At 28.7% G+C, this 14729-nt stretch overlaps 1 long non-coding RNA gene across 2 annotated transcripts in view; it reads right to left on the minus strand.

Moving 5' to 3' along the window:
* LOC107437114 (uncharacterized) overlaps positions 1–14729 on the minus strand; it is a 29685-nt gene that overhangs the window by 4544 nt on the left and 10412 nt on the right. For both annotated transcript variants that reach the window (XR_006225091.2, XR_006225090.2), the window contains exon 5: positions 8614–8748. This is a non-coding gene — a long non-coding RNA (uncharacterized lncRNA). The remainder of the gene's footprint in view (positions 1–8613; positions 8749–14729) is intronic.

Consider the following 14729-nt stretch of genomic DNA (forward strand, 5'->3'; position numbering starts at 1 on the left):
GCTTTTTACAATTATATACTAAGCATTATTGTTTTGAAATAGTAGATTTATTGCTCAACTTTTTAAAATATATCAATGCATTAAATTTGTAATATAATTTTCAAATTAAGGGGTAGCAGTACAGAAGGTTGTCTAAAAAAATGTCTTTTAACTGAGTTTTAGGATTGTATATTTTATAAAAAGATAACTACAGAGGGCAAATTAAAGGTTTAATCACAGTTGTAATATTAATGGAGAGTTTAAGACAATAGAACAAATTTATGCAATATCTGCTATTTAATAAGATGGATATTAGAATTTCATTACAAATTTAATACTTGAATACTGAATAAGATTTTCATTCTCAACATTAAAAGTTCTACAGATTCATCAAATTTGAGCAAGTGAATGGTACAATTAAAATAAAAATTTTTACCCATGAGAATTTTAAATTCATAGTAAATATAACTTTTAAATAAAAAACATATAATATAAATTATAATATATAAATAAAAATATATTATATAAATTATCAATAACATAATACTGTAGAGAACCGATTATCCGGAACGATCGGGACCATCGCTATTCCGGATAACTGATTTTTCCGGTTTTTGGAATAGCTACAAAAAGCAGTTTTTTTTACTGTCAAACTCAACTAAAAAATATATATACATAATTAGAATAATTTAAAAAAACTCTTACTTCTTTTGACAGTGTAGGGAACTAATGATTATTTCTAAAATGATGGTTAACATCTTTTAAAAAAGAAAGAAGAATATTGAAATCTTCTGAGGAAATTTTTTTTTATAAAAATGGCGGGAAGATGTATTGAATTTCGTTCCGGTTTTCTGATTTCCGGATAAGAGGTACTGTACTGTATTACAATCAAATTCAGTACCTAAGACATTAAATGTAATGGATCATGTGTCATTGTCAACAATAAAAAATAAGATTTTTTTTTAAATCACTAACAATTCATACATTATAATTTCATCAATCAACAGGAGATTTATGCATGTTAACAAAAAGATTTATATTTTTTAAGTTCTACCACATCTTAAAAAAAAGAAAATTCTCATCAGTTCATAAAGCAAATTTATTTTTGTTTAACAAGTAATTTAACATCCTATTGAAGCAGTATTCATTCTCCAACAAGCAGCATGAAGAAACATTAGGAAACACTCATATTTCTATAATGTAATTTAAAATACAGGTGATTAGTAAAAAAAGGCTATCAGGCTATTATTATAAAATTAAAAAGCTATAAAAAGGATATAAAGGAGAATAATATTAAAAAACCCTTGATGTTATAAATTAAGCCTGACATAAATAAATTGTAAACAGAAGGAAATATCAGTGGGGTACGACAAAGCTCTTTAGTAAACGAAATAAAAAGAAAATTGGGATACATTAAAAGAACATTTTTTAATCAAAAGGAAACCATTAAATTAAATAATAAGATGCTTTACAAATAAACACTTCTAAATGCTTTATTAATACATTTTTTACAAACATTTCACCTAAAATTTCCATCAATGTAACCACTCAACTAAAATTTAATTTTAATACTTTATCTGTCAATAATAAAACTCAAATTAGGATAAACACTGGTTGTTTCAAGCAAAATTAACTGGTTTTCTCTTCCCAAGAGAATGTTTGCACAAACTTGCCAAATATCTCAACAATAAAAGGGGTAAAAATGCAAAATATTGATAAAAAAATGAATGATACTAGTAGGGCAAAAACTAAGCTTCACTGATGTTTGATTGAATATAAAGTCAATGGCACTAAAGCTAAAATCAGGTATATTATGTCAAACATTAACATTATATGCTAAATGTAAACTGATCAAATGATGTTATGGAAATCAGGTGTTGTGAAAAACAAAGAATTCTGTTAAAGTATATTATTTAAAAACAGCAGTTTTTATTTTTTCATTAGAAAAAATTCAGTTGAGTGATATTCGTGATGCTATTGGTTGCATCTCTGATGGGGATGAGAATTCAAAGAGAAAAGAAAGTTTTGAATTTGTGTTTGCTATTATCGAAACAATATTGACATATTCATTAAAGAAAATAAATAAGTGCCAAAACTTCATAACATGCCTAGTATGGTATTAGTTTGTTCCCATTGTTGGCGACAGAAGCGCTTTCTGAGGGAGAAAAAGGTGAAATTTCCCCTTCTCCTCCTCATAGCATAATTCAAAGAGAGAAGCAGAACCGATTTCCCCGAATTGCTGGCCGTAGATGTAGTGAGGAGAAAAAGCAAGGGTTGTGGTAATGGTATCTCGTGTTCATTTTGATTGTGTTGTAGAATAGGTGCACGTGTTGTTCTCTGTTGAACTATGGGAATTTTATATTAGATGTTTAGGATAGCTGTATTTTTCTCTTGATGAGACAGAAAACTAAATTTAATTAATCTTGGATTTTTGATGGAAAAAACAGATGAAAACGGAGACGAAATTAGTAGTTGGTGCAAACGATGTGATGATTATTCGGCCTTTTGTGTCATTTGCAACAGATTGTTAAGCGTTGCAAGCATGGGTTTTTACCAATTGAACTCATATGTGAGTGGGGACAAGCATAAGAAGAAGTTGATGAAAAGTAAATTAAATCAACTGACATTCGACGGAAGTTCTTCAATCTTAAAATTACCATGGTAATCGAAAGGAAGAATATGGGTACCATCAAATATAAAAGAGAAAGTGGCAAAATCTGAAATTTTATTAATGATGCATGCAATTAAGTGCAATTACCCATTTTAAAATTTGGGGGACTTAGTAGAGATTTGTGCCAAATCATTTGATGATTCAACAATAGCAAAAAATGTTACGGTCTCAGAAATAAAGCTGAGTACATAACAAAATTTGAACTTGCACCATATTTTAGAAGAAAAAAATGTTCCAATCTATTGGTTAGTCTTTTTTTACTCTACATTTTGACGAAACCACTAGACAATCTCAAATAGCAGCTGGATATTCATATTTCATATTAGTCTGAGAAATTTGAATGACTTATTACATCATATTGTGATTCAGAATTCGTTGGTCATTTAGAAGCTGTAAAGATATTTGATATTGTTATGAATTTCATTGATAGCTATAATTTGAGCAATCATAAATGCTTATTACTATGTTCATTAGATGACACAAGTGTTAATTTATGATTTTTGAAGAAATTCAACTGTCATTTAGATTCTTTGAATCATAATAATTTGATTGATATAAGAGCCTGTCCCTTACATATTATGAATAATGCTATAAAAAAAAGATTAAGTAAATTAGATTGACATGTAGAAGGTTTGATTGCGTTTTTCTTCTTCTTTTTTTTGTCTGCTGCCAGTAGAGGATTTTTATAATATTCAAGTTGATGTTTTATTTGGTAATGAAGCTGACAATAGAATTTTAAAACACATGAGCTATAGATGGCTAACTTTAGCACCTGCTTGTGAGAGATTTATTGAGCAATATCCAGCACTGAAAGAATACTGTTTAGAAAATCTTGTTAAGAGCAATGATGATTAAAAACTAGGTGAAAGATATCGTAATATCCATACATTTTTAAAAGATCTTATGACTTTCATATATTTACACTTTACTAGCTTTTTTGCTTTATGTTTTCTGCCTTATTAACTGTTATTGCAAAAACATACACCTTTAATCCATGTGCTATATTTCAAATAAAATGAACTTGCACGAAATATTATGTATTCTTATTGTGAGAAGTTGCTACATGGAAACTTGCAAGTATTTGAAAAATAAAGTACCCATTTCAAATGTATTTCAAATTCATTAAGAAACTTGCTATGCATTCACCCTGTATTGTATGATAAATTGTTTTTAAAAGTTGCAGTAAGTTGCTTAGTGCAACACTTAATTAAGATACCCAAAACTAACTACATTTATGATGCAATTAATGCAGAATCGAGAATGATGTTTGTGATAAATTTACAAATACTTATGATGATGATGATCAAGATATATGTAAATATTGGAATGATGTCATCAAAGTTAAAGTTGCTGCCAGCACTTGAAAATATCCAAATCTTAGTTTTTTTTTGCCAAATCTTGCTTCACTTTTATCATAATACAGTTCATAATCACTTTTATCATAATCACTTTTAACAGAAATACAGTTCCAGAGCGTGATTTTTCTATTAACAATACAATTATCACAGCAAACAAACCTTCTATTTCAGAAACCAGTATCTGCTCTATAAGGCTTCTTAAAGAACATATTACTGATATAAAACTATAGCAAGGATATTCAATTATCAAAAGATCTTATTGATAGTGTTAAAAAATCACATAGTGCATATGCTGCACATAAACAGGGTTCCCACTAAATTTTCGGAAAAAAAAATTCAAGGACTTTTCAATGACTTAAAATCAAATTATTCAAGGACCCATTCAGTACAGTTAATATACGTACTAAAGTACATGTCAACCAGATTTTATAATTACGTCAAAGCTGAAATTGTATATTTTCAAAGCACAATGCTTAATTGATAAAATAATAATATTAATAATAATTTAATTTATCAGCTACTAATGCAAATGGTTGATAGTTATATTGTTGCTTTAAATCACTTTGAAAAATTCCAATTGACATGGATACTAGCGAGCACATAAAAACTAGCATCAGTGAAACTTTTCATGAAAAATTTTATAAAGTAAATTAGAATTAATAAAAAATGATATTACATTAAACAAGCACACTAAACAATTGATAAAGTTTATGTAATTGTATGGTTATTAAAATATAAATACTTTTTTTAATATGCTAGATCCAAATTTTAGGTAACAGGAAATGTATGTAATTAGATAAAATATCGAAATATATCCTATTAGCACATCTGTTTCAATTTTAATAACACATTATCGATTTTGTTACTTCAGAATATCAGCAATGTATTTTGAACACAATAAAATCTAATGTAGAACAATATTTTACAGATAACTAACTAAGACTTACGAAGCTTTATTTTCTTTAAAATAGATCCATAAAATGCTAAGCATGATTTTCAAAATTTTATGAACATGTGCAATTTTTAAAAATCCCATTTGTGCAAATTTAAATACATTATATGTAAATCAAATTTATACGAAAGGTAAAGTAAGTCTCGAAATTGCGCAAATCACGTATCATAATGTGCTATTTGTAAATTGAAATTGAATTGTGGTGTATGTTTCTTAAATTAGAACAATATGAATAGCAAATGTAACAAAACGCAGGAACTAACAAGACATAGATCACAATGAGAGATAAATCACTTTAATGGGAATTCTGTTGCGTGATTAGCTAGTAATTTTCATGTGAATAGTGATCACTATAAAGGAAACTGTAATTTGGGACTTGAAAGTTTCTTAATTTAGAACAACTTTGTGTGATTCATAAATCATTTTGATGAGATTTGAAAGCGTTAATTCTTAAGTTTCCTTTATACGAATCGCGATGCGTAATTCTTAAATCCTTCTAATACCATATAAACTACTTGATTGAGAATTGTGATGCACGATTCCGAAATTACTCAAATATGTATCACGTTACATGATTTAGAAATTAATTTAATTGAAATTATGATGTGTGATTTATAAAATATCTTAATATGAATCCTGATGAGCAATTTTCAAATCAATTTAAAGCAACGATTGATATATGATTCATTAATCACTTTCATTTGAATCCCAATTCGTAGAACATTTTATACGAATTCCGATCCATTAATCAAGAATCAGTTTAATGCGAATCATGAGGTTTATTCATAATTCATGAAATCTGGAACTAAATTTTATTTATTAGCAGTAAAAACTAAATGCAAAATTCTGATTTTGTATGATAACAAATTAATGATCCTTCTTATAAAAATTAAAAAACAAATAGGATAACAATACTAACCTGTCATAATAATGAAGTTAACACATTGAACACATTTCAAAATCCCTGATTAACCCTGATTAAGAAGAAATAAAACAAATAGCTAACTTGGAAGCTCAAAAGAAGCAAAATTTGAAAGAGGAACAAAGAGAAAATGCCAAAAAAGAAAAAGATGAAGTGGAAGTCAAGTTGGTTGAGCTGACTAAGAATGAAAATTGTTTAGTTTAAGAAGAGAGTTAGGCACATTGTTTGCCAGGAGAAGCAAATGAAAAATGAAAGCAGTCCATATCGAAATGTGATATGAAGGACTTTAAAGTATCTCAAACTATGGTTGACATGGCAAATGAATGCATAATTGCTGTGTCAAAAAAACTGTTCGCTAGGAAATTTTTGAAATAAAAAAAAATGTCATTCCAGTTTCTAATTTCAGTTTTGAAGTAATATATGCAAACCTATCCTATATTAAAAAGAAAAAGCAGTGTTTTAATATTTTTCTTAATATAAAACTAAACTTGGCGTGACTGCTTATAGAAGGTGAAGACCAACTGTTCCCATTTTAGTTTTCTTGATTTTAAGTTCTGGGGTGTAGGAGCAGATGTTTCAGTTGGGAGGTTCAAGTAGCTGAGAATCTATGCATTTTGCACTATGTAAGTATTAGATTTTTAAATTTATTTACTAAATTTGCTTGCCAGAAATCTGTAAATATAATTTTATATATGTATGTAGAAAGTACATTCTGGATGAATTAGATATCCAGTTACGTATAGTTGTGACTTCCTGAAATTTATTTTTTCGACTTCCAGCCCTGCCAATAGAGGAAGGGGAACAAGCTTAAACATGATAATAAAAAAGGCAATAGGAAACAGGTAGGTATTGAGTGGAGTAGGGAGAACACAAAATGTAGAAATGCACAAAATGTAGAAATTGAATCAAAATAGACTTCTAAACATTAGAAAAAATGGGACACTAGAAAGATGATTAACTAAATGATTAGAATTTTTCGAAAGGTAGAATGATTCTTAGAAGTCAAGGTCAGTAGCTGAAAAGCAGTGTTAAATGATTTCAGTAGAATAAAACTCGAACCTATAGTTAGAATTCTCACTATTAAGGGCGATGGAATATCGTTTTATACAAGAGTATGTACTAAGTACAAGGAAACAAAAGATAATTTCTTTTTATTCCTAGTTCTCATTTTCTGTGAGATGACTCCCTATCTTTCTATTACCAGGTTCGATCCAGTGTATGGTGAAGTCAATAGTAGTTTGACACTACTCATATAGTTTACAAAGGTAAATTAATGTAAACCGATTGTTTCCCATGCCGAAATAGGACTGAGATTGTTCATCATATATTTTAGCTATGAAATATTATTGTCTGTCAGCAATGATACATCATTCACGTAGTCAAAAGTATCTGATGAAGCATTTGGGTCAGTCTTAATAACTGAACATATGCAAAGTAACACTACAGGTAAAATGTCTGACCACTGATGTGTGTTATTAGCCATGATGAAAATACTCAATAATTTTGTTTGACTTTTAATGATAGCTAGCATTATGTATTAATTAAGCATATTATTAAGTTCATGAAATAAGTTTGTCTCTAAATTTTGTTCTTGATCTGTAATTATTGTAACAAAAGAACCAAATTGAGATATAGGAGCATTCATAAGAGTTTTACACATACTTACAGCCATCTTATTTTCAGATGGGATAGCATCATACAATCTAATTACATGATCAGTAATGGTCATATAGTATTGATAATTATCTAAGACCAACAAAACCAATGTTTTTTTGCGAATTTAAAAACGATGAGTTTTAATTATAAGAAAAAGGATTTTTCTCTACTTTTCCAACATATATTTCTCTAATTATAAACTGAAGTGAATAAAAATTATTCAACATATTAAAAAATGTTAAAAGAAATAATTTGGCATTAACAAATAAAAAACATTCATGCAATATGAGGGAAGTTTTAATTTTAAGAAAGTAGATTTTAACATTTTCATGAACATCAGTATTTTGGGGCAATATCAAGTATTGAAAAAAAAAATTATTGCAAATTTATTGTCACTTTACACAACTTAAAAATAAAATGCTCACCAGTGACAAACAACATTCAAACAATTTACAATTAATTTAAATATAAGTGAGTTACAATCCCTTTCAAGTAATTAACAATATTATTTAGGGAAGGTAAGGATTGCCTAAATGAAAAGTAAAAATGTGTGATAGCGTCGGAAAAATTAGAGCAACAGCACCCTTTGGAGTAATAAATAAAGGTAACAGAAGTGAACCACAGATTGAATGAAACAGAGTAATACCTTTTAAATATTAATAAAAATAGTAGCATAAAACTGATTCCAGTAGTTATTTTAACATTTATAAAAAAAAAATCGCTTCTCCCCTATTTTTACACTGTATGGTTGTGAATAAACCATACAATGCGTAATATTGGAACTTTTGGAATGCAACTAATATATATTAAGGATTTCTCAAAATTACCTTTTTCACTTTAATGTGAAATAACACTTCTATCCAAGTAAGAAATACAAATTCTGTTCCCGTTATACATCTTAGAAATAAGTGGTTTGCCTGCTATTAGCTTGTATACACTGATGCAGTTCAATGAAGCACATTAAAAAAGCTGCCAAGTTCAAATGTTGCAAAATTAGGTTTACATTTAGTGATTTAAATGGACAAATGAAGTAAAATGCTAATGAATGAATGAGAAATGAATTTTTATTACTTACATATTAATTCTAAACAAAATGAGCTACTCCATTAATCGAAATAACAACAGCAATTGCCTGAGCAAGACTATCAGGAGAGTCCATGATTGAAGTACCTGGAGTAACTACATATGGAGTTTCTGGATACGCTAATGCCTAAAACAAATCATATTTCAGTAAAGAAATAAAAATTTATGAAACAATAAAGAATAAACTGAGACTTAAATATTGGGTTTCCAATTGTGCCAGGACTTTTTGGCCCCACTACACTACTGGCTCTTATAATTAACTTTAAATCTTTGTTTTCCTTTGGCAATAAAACAGGTTTTGCTGTTTTAAGTTTCACTCTTTACAGTCTTAATTTCATAAAATTATTGTATTTTCTCCCTTAAATATTAATTTCTAGCCTCTAAAGAGAATACTTTTTTACAATGATTCTAAAAATATGTATTAAGTGTGATTATTACAGAATACCATACAATCTTAGTATACAGGGTCCCATAAGGTCAAAACTCTATAAATACAAGCTTGAAATATATTCAAAGATGCATTCAATAATGATAATGACAAAATTTGAGCAAAATCGGTTGAATAATTCCTGAGAAATCAAATTTTAAACATGCAACTTTTTAAAATTCGATTTCTCAGGAATTATTTGGCTGACTTTGTTCAAATTTTGTATTTTGGCTTATAAAACTACATTATTTAAAATGATGTAAAAAATTGTATATCTTACACTTAAAATTTCTTTCTATTATTAAATTAAATAATAAAAAATTATAAAACTGATTGAAAAAGTAATAAATAATTATCAAAAATTATCAGAATTTTGTGCAAAAACTTTTTGATTCGCTTAAAAATTTCTTGATATATAGTGAAATACGAAAAAAATAACATTAACATTAAGGGTGGAAACTTCAGACCGCTTCACTGACCAAACTATTGAGACCATTTTTCTGCCAATGAAATTACCCCTTACATTTTGAGAATCAAAAATTCAAATCCGTCATAAAAAATTATGTTTATTCAGATAAAGTACATTTTTGTGTCTGATTTCTTAACTTAAAATAGCATCTGCATTGATTAATTAGCATATTTAAAATCACCTTCTTAAAACATTAAGATTGAATCTTAGTACATCATCAGATCAAAAGTTATTCAGGGAGATTCATTTTTTTTTCGAACCATACATATAACAGTCAATGTGGAATGAGTGTTCCATCTATAATTCTCAAAAGTCTGGAGAATTTACCGACCTTAAAGTTTCATTATTTTGTTTCCCTTCTCTTCATCAGAAGATAGAAATGTAACAAGCATTGGTAGCAATTAAACCAATACCTTGGTTACTCTGCTTAAACTTCTTGACAATGATGACTGATATTGCTGAAAATTTGCTATATATCAGCAGTCACACATTGGAAAGTTCCCCATGCAAGAAATCTGAGACTCATTAATGCCTGCAACCCAAAAAGTAAACAATCAAAATAGATAGAATCTAAAATAAGAGATTTCAACACCAGTATTTATACTAGAATAACAGCCAAGCAATGGCAAATTCTATGCAGTGTCCTGTGAAAAGCTATAAAAAAAGAAGAAAAAGAAATCACATAAGGGAACCAATTTCAAGAGTATAACTAGCAGCACCCCAGGGCAAATCAAAATATATTGGAGACGGAGCTAGTTTGGACATTTTTAATGACTTTGTCAAAAAACTTAAATATAATTTTTAATTCGTGAAGCATTGTTTAATAATAAATTGGACGTTTTGCTGAATTTTGGTTTATATCTGAACTGAAAAAAAAGCTCCTTAATAATTTTTTAAATAAGGTTATTTTGTTAAACTTTAGTCCCACTACATATGATTAGAGTGGACAAACTTGATAACTTGTAAAGTAATCATTTGGCTCAGAAAGGTATAGCTAAAGTCAAAATGAAATTAATAATCTAAGCCTTATTAGAGAATAAATATTAACATATATTAATTAAAATAGTAATTTGTAATAGAGCACTTCAATATACTAAGAAAAACATTTAGAATGCAAATCAAAATATTTGAAAACCATTATTTAATTTATACATCAGCTATATTTGTTATATCAGGTACATTTGTTAATATTTTGATTTTTTTTTCATTTTATCAAAAAAATTGAAATGTCAACTTTAAATTTGTATTGTGATATAGTCCTGGCAGTCACTGACAATGGAAGTTTGGTAACTAATTCTTCTCTTGAGAATCGAGAAGTGTTTTTTCTTCTTTTTTTAGGAAAAATTAGAGATTTCTGATTGGAAGAGCTATATCCATATTTTCTTGGAAGAATTAAACACTATAATCTCCAAACGTACAAGCAACTTCCTTTCTACCAACATAATGCTCAATGCTGTTTTTTAGTTTTTTATTTATCATATTTTTAAAAAAAAGTTGATTAACACAAAGTTGTTAACCCTCATTGTCAAGAAGTTCCAATTTCTTTATATCTCTCAGATATCAGAGTGACTTAAAAAGAAAAACTAAAGTTGCTAAAAAATGAACTCAAAAGGATGTCAGGGCAAGTTTCACCACCACATGTCTACACTAACTTGATATGACTGTATATGCCTATCACTGATTAATTGAAACTATACAGAGAAAAAGTTAAACCATATCATTTATAACATATCACGCTCAGATGAAATTCTGGAAATAAAATATGTCAATAAAAGAGTAAAGAGAAAATTTGAAAGTTACTTATGGACCTTAAAAACTTTTTACAAGTTTCTACTGAAATATGAACAGTGTGATTAAGCAACTGCACATAGAAGTACACAGAAGTGTTGACAATTTATGATATCTAACAGAGAAGATTCAACCTATAAATAGGAAAGTTATCCAATTTATCCACTTTAGCTCGAAGTACACACTAGCCTTCCTCTCCCCTATACAGTGTAAAGTCGCGTATCCGGAATCGGTGGGACTTCCAGAAGTCCGTATAATAGATTTTTCCGTATAATAGACCCCCAAGGTAAACAAAGCATAAAATGATTTAATAAACGATCTGAATCTAAGAAGCAAAAAATAAACATTATTTTTAAGGGGAATAATGTTTTAGTATTAGAATATCTAATCAATCAAACATAATACAGGTATTAGAAAAAAAAATATTATTGCTAAAAATATAGAAAACGAAAAAATTTGACAGTTATGNATATATATATATATATTTATTTCATCTAAAATATATACAGTTGACTCACGTTATAACGATAATGCGTTATAACGACCCAATCTGGTCGTCATATCAAATGGTCGCTATATCAAAATGAGCAAATTTCCTTCGAAAATCGGTCACATAATGGTTTTAAACGTCATAATGCATGCATATACTATTTGTGGTATACATGTTATAAACCAAAAAAAGGGCAAGATACATACATTAATAAAACATAATGACATTCTAACAATTGAGTTACAACTGTTAACAATTAAGAATTTTATTTTAAAGTACAGATTAAAAAAACATAGAATGACAAAAAAAAATCTAGTTTCGAATGAATTAGTTTTTTGATGTACATAATTTGCGGTATATTAAACGAATTTTTTTTTATGTACATAATCTGCAGTATTATAAAGAAGAGTAAACCGAGGAACATAAACGAGGCTTCATTAGACGAAGATATTAATTTTTTGATGTGCATTAATTTGTAGAAGTTACATGTTAACAGGACTTAACGGAAGTGTGCTTGTTCAAGGTCAACCATTCTACCCCAGTTTCCAATAGGAAGTTAGAAAAGAGCTGTGTTCAAATTCAGAGAGGGTCGTTATATTAAGAGTTGACCTTTTTTACGGTCGTTATAGCAAGAGTAAAATAACGTTATCTTTTATGGATGTGAATTGGGACTCCTTCACAGGGTCGTTCTATCATGTTGGTCGTTCTATCACAGGGTCGTTATAACACGAGTTGACTGTATTTGCTTACCCTCTGAAAAGCTGACCGGGACAGGTTTTCGTAGTCTCCATGAATAACAAATGCAATATTCTGTATTATTGTTTCGAAGAAAACCAAAATTTTAACGATCCACTTTCAAACTTCATGTTTCAATTAAAAGACAGAACACTTCCTTAAAATTTATTAGAATGAATGTTAGTTTACCCTCTGAAAAGCTGAACGGCACACACCTTCGTAGACTCCGTGAATAACAAACACAGTTTTCTCTGTTGAATTGAATGAACTATTTTTCGGTAGTTTTCCTCCACAGTTATGAAGAAGTTCAGCCCTCTCTTTGCTCTTGGATGTAAAAAGATAAAACTTAGTATTTGGTGTGGTTGTATCAGTTCCTTTATATTTTGGCGTGAAAACCTCATGTATTGGTGTATGACAATTTTCACTTTCAACCGTTTCAAAACATGGTTGTTCTCCCTGTGCTATTAGTCCAACAAAAGGATCGGAAGCTGAAAAGATAAATAAGAAAGGGAAAAAATGTCATTTTTATTGCCAACGTGTTAATCCTCGAGTCGAGGGAAAAAAAATTAATATTTTAGGGCTCTTTCATGAAAATTAAAATGGTATTCATGTTTTTAAATTTACGTGAGTGCTCATTACTTTCTATTCTGGTATATTATTTAACGCTTAATTTGTTAACTCAAGGAAGGACGGCGTAGAAAGCTGTTCGTGATAGCGTAAAAGTTTTTTTTAAAAGGAAAGAAGAAATTGTCCAATAGCTTCCTCCTCTTTTTTAATTTATAATTTCATGGTAATCACAACTGAAAAAAGTTATTCGTTATCACATAAAATATGTTATAAAAGATGTAAAAAAAAAGGGGACAAGGTTACAATCTTAATCTCCAAAGAGAACATTAAATCTATCCCTGGTTACTATTCAGGCTTTAACTAAGCTATTGCTTTCAGATAACCATGACTAAAGTTGTCCGAAATGGCTTAAAAAGTGTCTCTGTAAGAAAGAAGTGACTTGCGTCAGTTTGCAAACTGCCTCGCATACTATTAAATGTTGCAAAGAAAGGAAGAAACCAACCAGCAATTTCCAAAAATAAGGGGGCAAATTTTAAGTATGCAAATCATACTAATGTGCTTCAAGGTATTGCGTCATAGAAATTTACAAAAAAATTTATTTCATGAATTCAATTAAAATTAACAAGTGAATCTGCAAATTGTGATCTTGCATTCCTAAACGATTTAAACACTTTCTTAACATGAATATTTAGAGCCACATTTATCCAAACTATTGCATAAAGCGAACTGATTATGTGTATTTATAAAAAATATTTTTCAAATAAAAAAATTCCTGAATACAAATTGCAATATAATATCAAAAAAACTTTGACAAACACCGAGTGTCATAAAAATAACCAGAAATTTGAACCGAGAATTTTCGTAAATTCCACAACCGACTAAATAGAAGGAAATGCTCCGTGCGCTGCATTCTGCTCATGAAACCAAAAAATTTGTTATCAGCAAATTTCAAAATTATTCACAATTATCGTCAAGAAATGTAACTGCTGAATATGAACAACTACAAAATAATATTTTTGAAATCAGCAACATTTTTCTGAAATGACTACCATATATGGCAAAATAGGGTCAGTTCAAGATCAAAACGCTCGGAAACTATTCTACGGTGTGTTCAAAGCGTCATCTGTTAATGAAAATTTTAGCTAATTTTGAAACAAGAAATTAATAATTTAAAAAAAAATTGGTTTCACTGACAAGAGCGAAACAAATTTCCAATTTGTTTATCATGCCGTCAGTTATTTTTGAGACACCCCGCATATATTATTTTGTGATTTGCACATCACATGAATAAGACTCGTGATAAAACGAGCAATGTAACATCAATAAGAAATCAATTACTGTAAGATAAACTGAATTCGCATTTCAATTAAATATCGAAAACTTCAAATGCGTAATTGAAAAATCATGTAAATATGCACGGCTGAGTTATAACGAGAGAGGCGAGCATCGTGTTATGAAACTAAAAAACAGCATTTTTCTAGCTGCATCTCATGGACTCAAAGTCACGTAGATACGGATTATAATAAATTGAAAAAACAATTAGAGTTTGACGGAAAATCAAAATGAAAAGATCATAAAAAGCTATTAAAATTATAGCGCATATATATATATATATATATATATATATATATA

Source organism: Parasteatoda tepidariorum, chromosome X1, assembly GCF_043381705.1.
Source record: "Parasteatoda tepidariorum isolate YZ-2023 chromosome X1, CAS_Ptep_4.0, whole genome shotgun sequence".
Classification (NCBI taxonomy): Eukaryota; Metazoa; Arthropoda; class Arachnida; order Araneae; family Theridiidae; genus Parasteatoda; species Parasteatoda tepidariorum.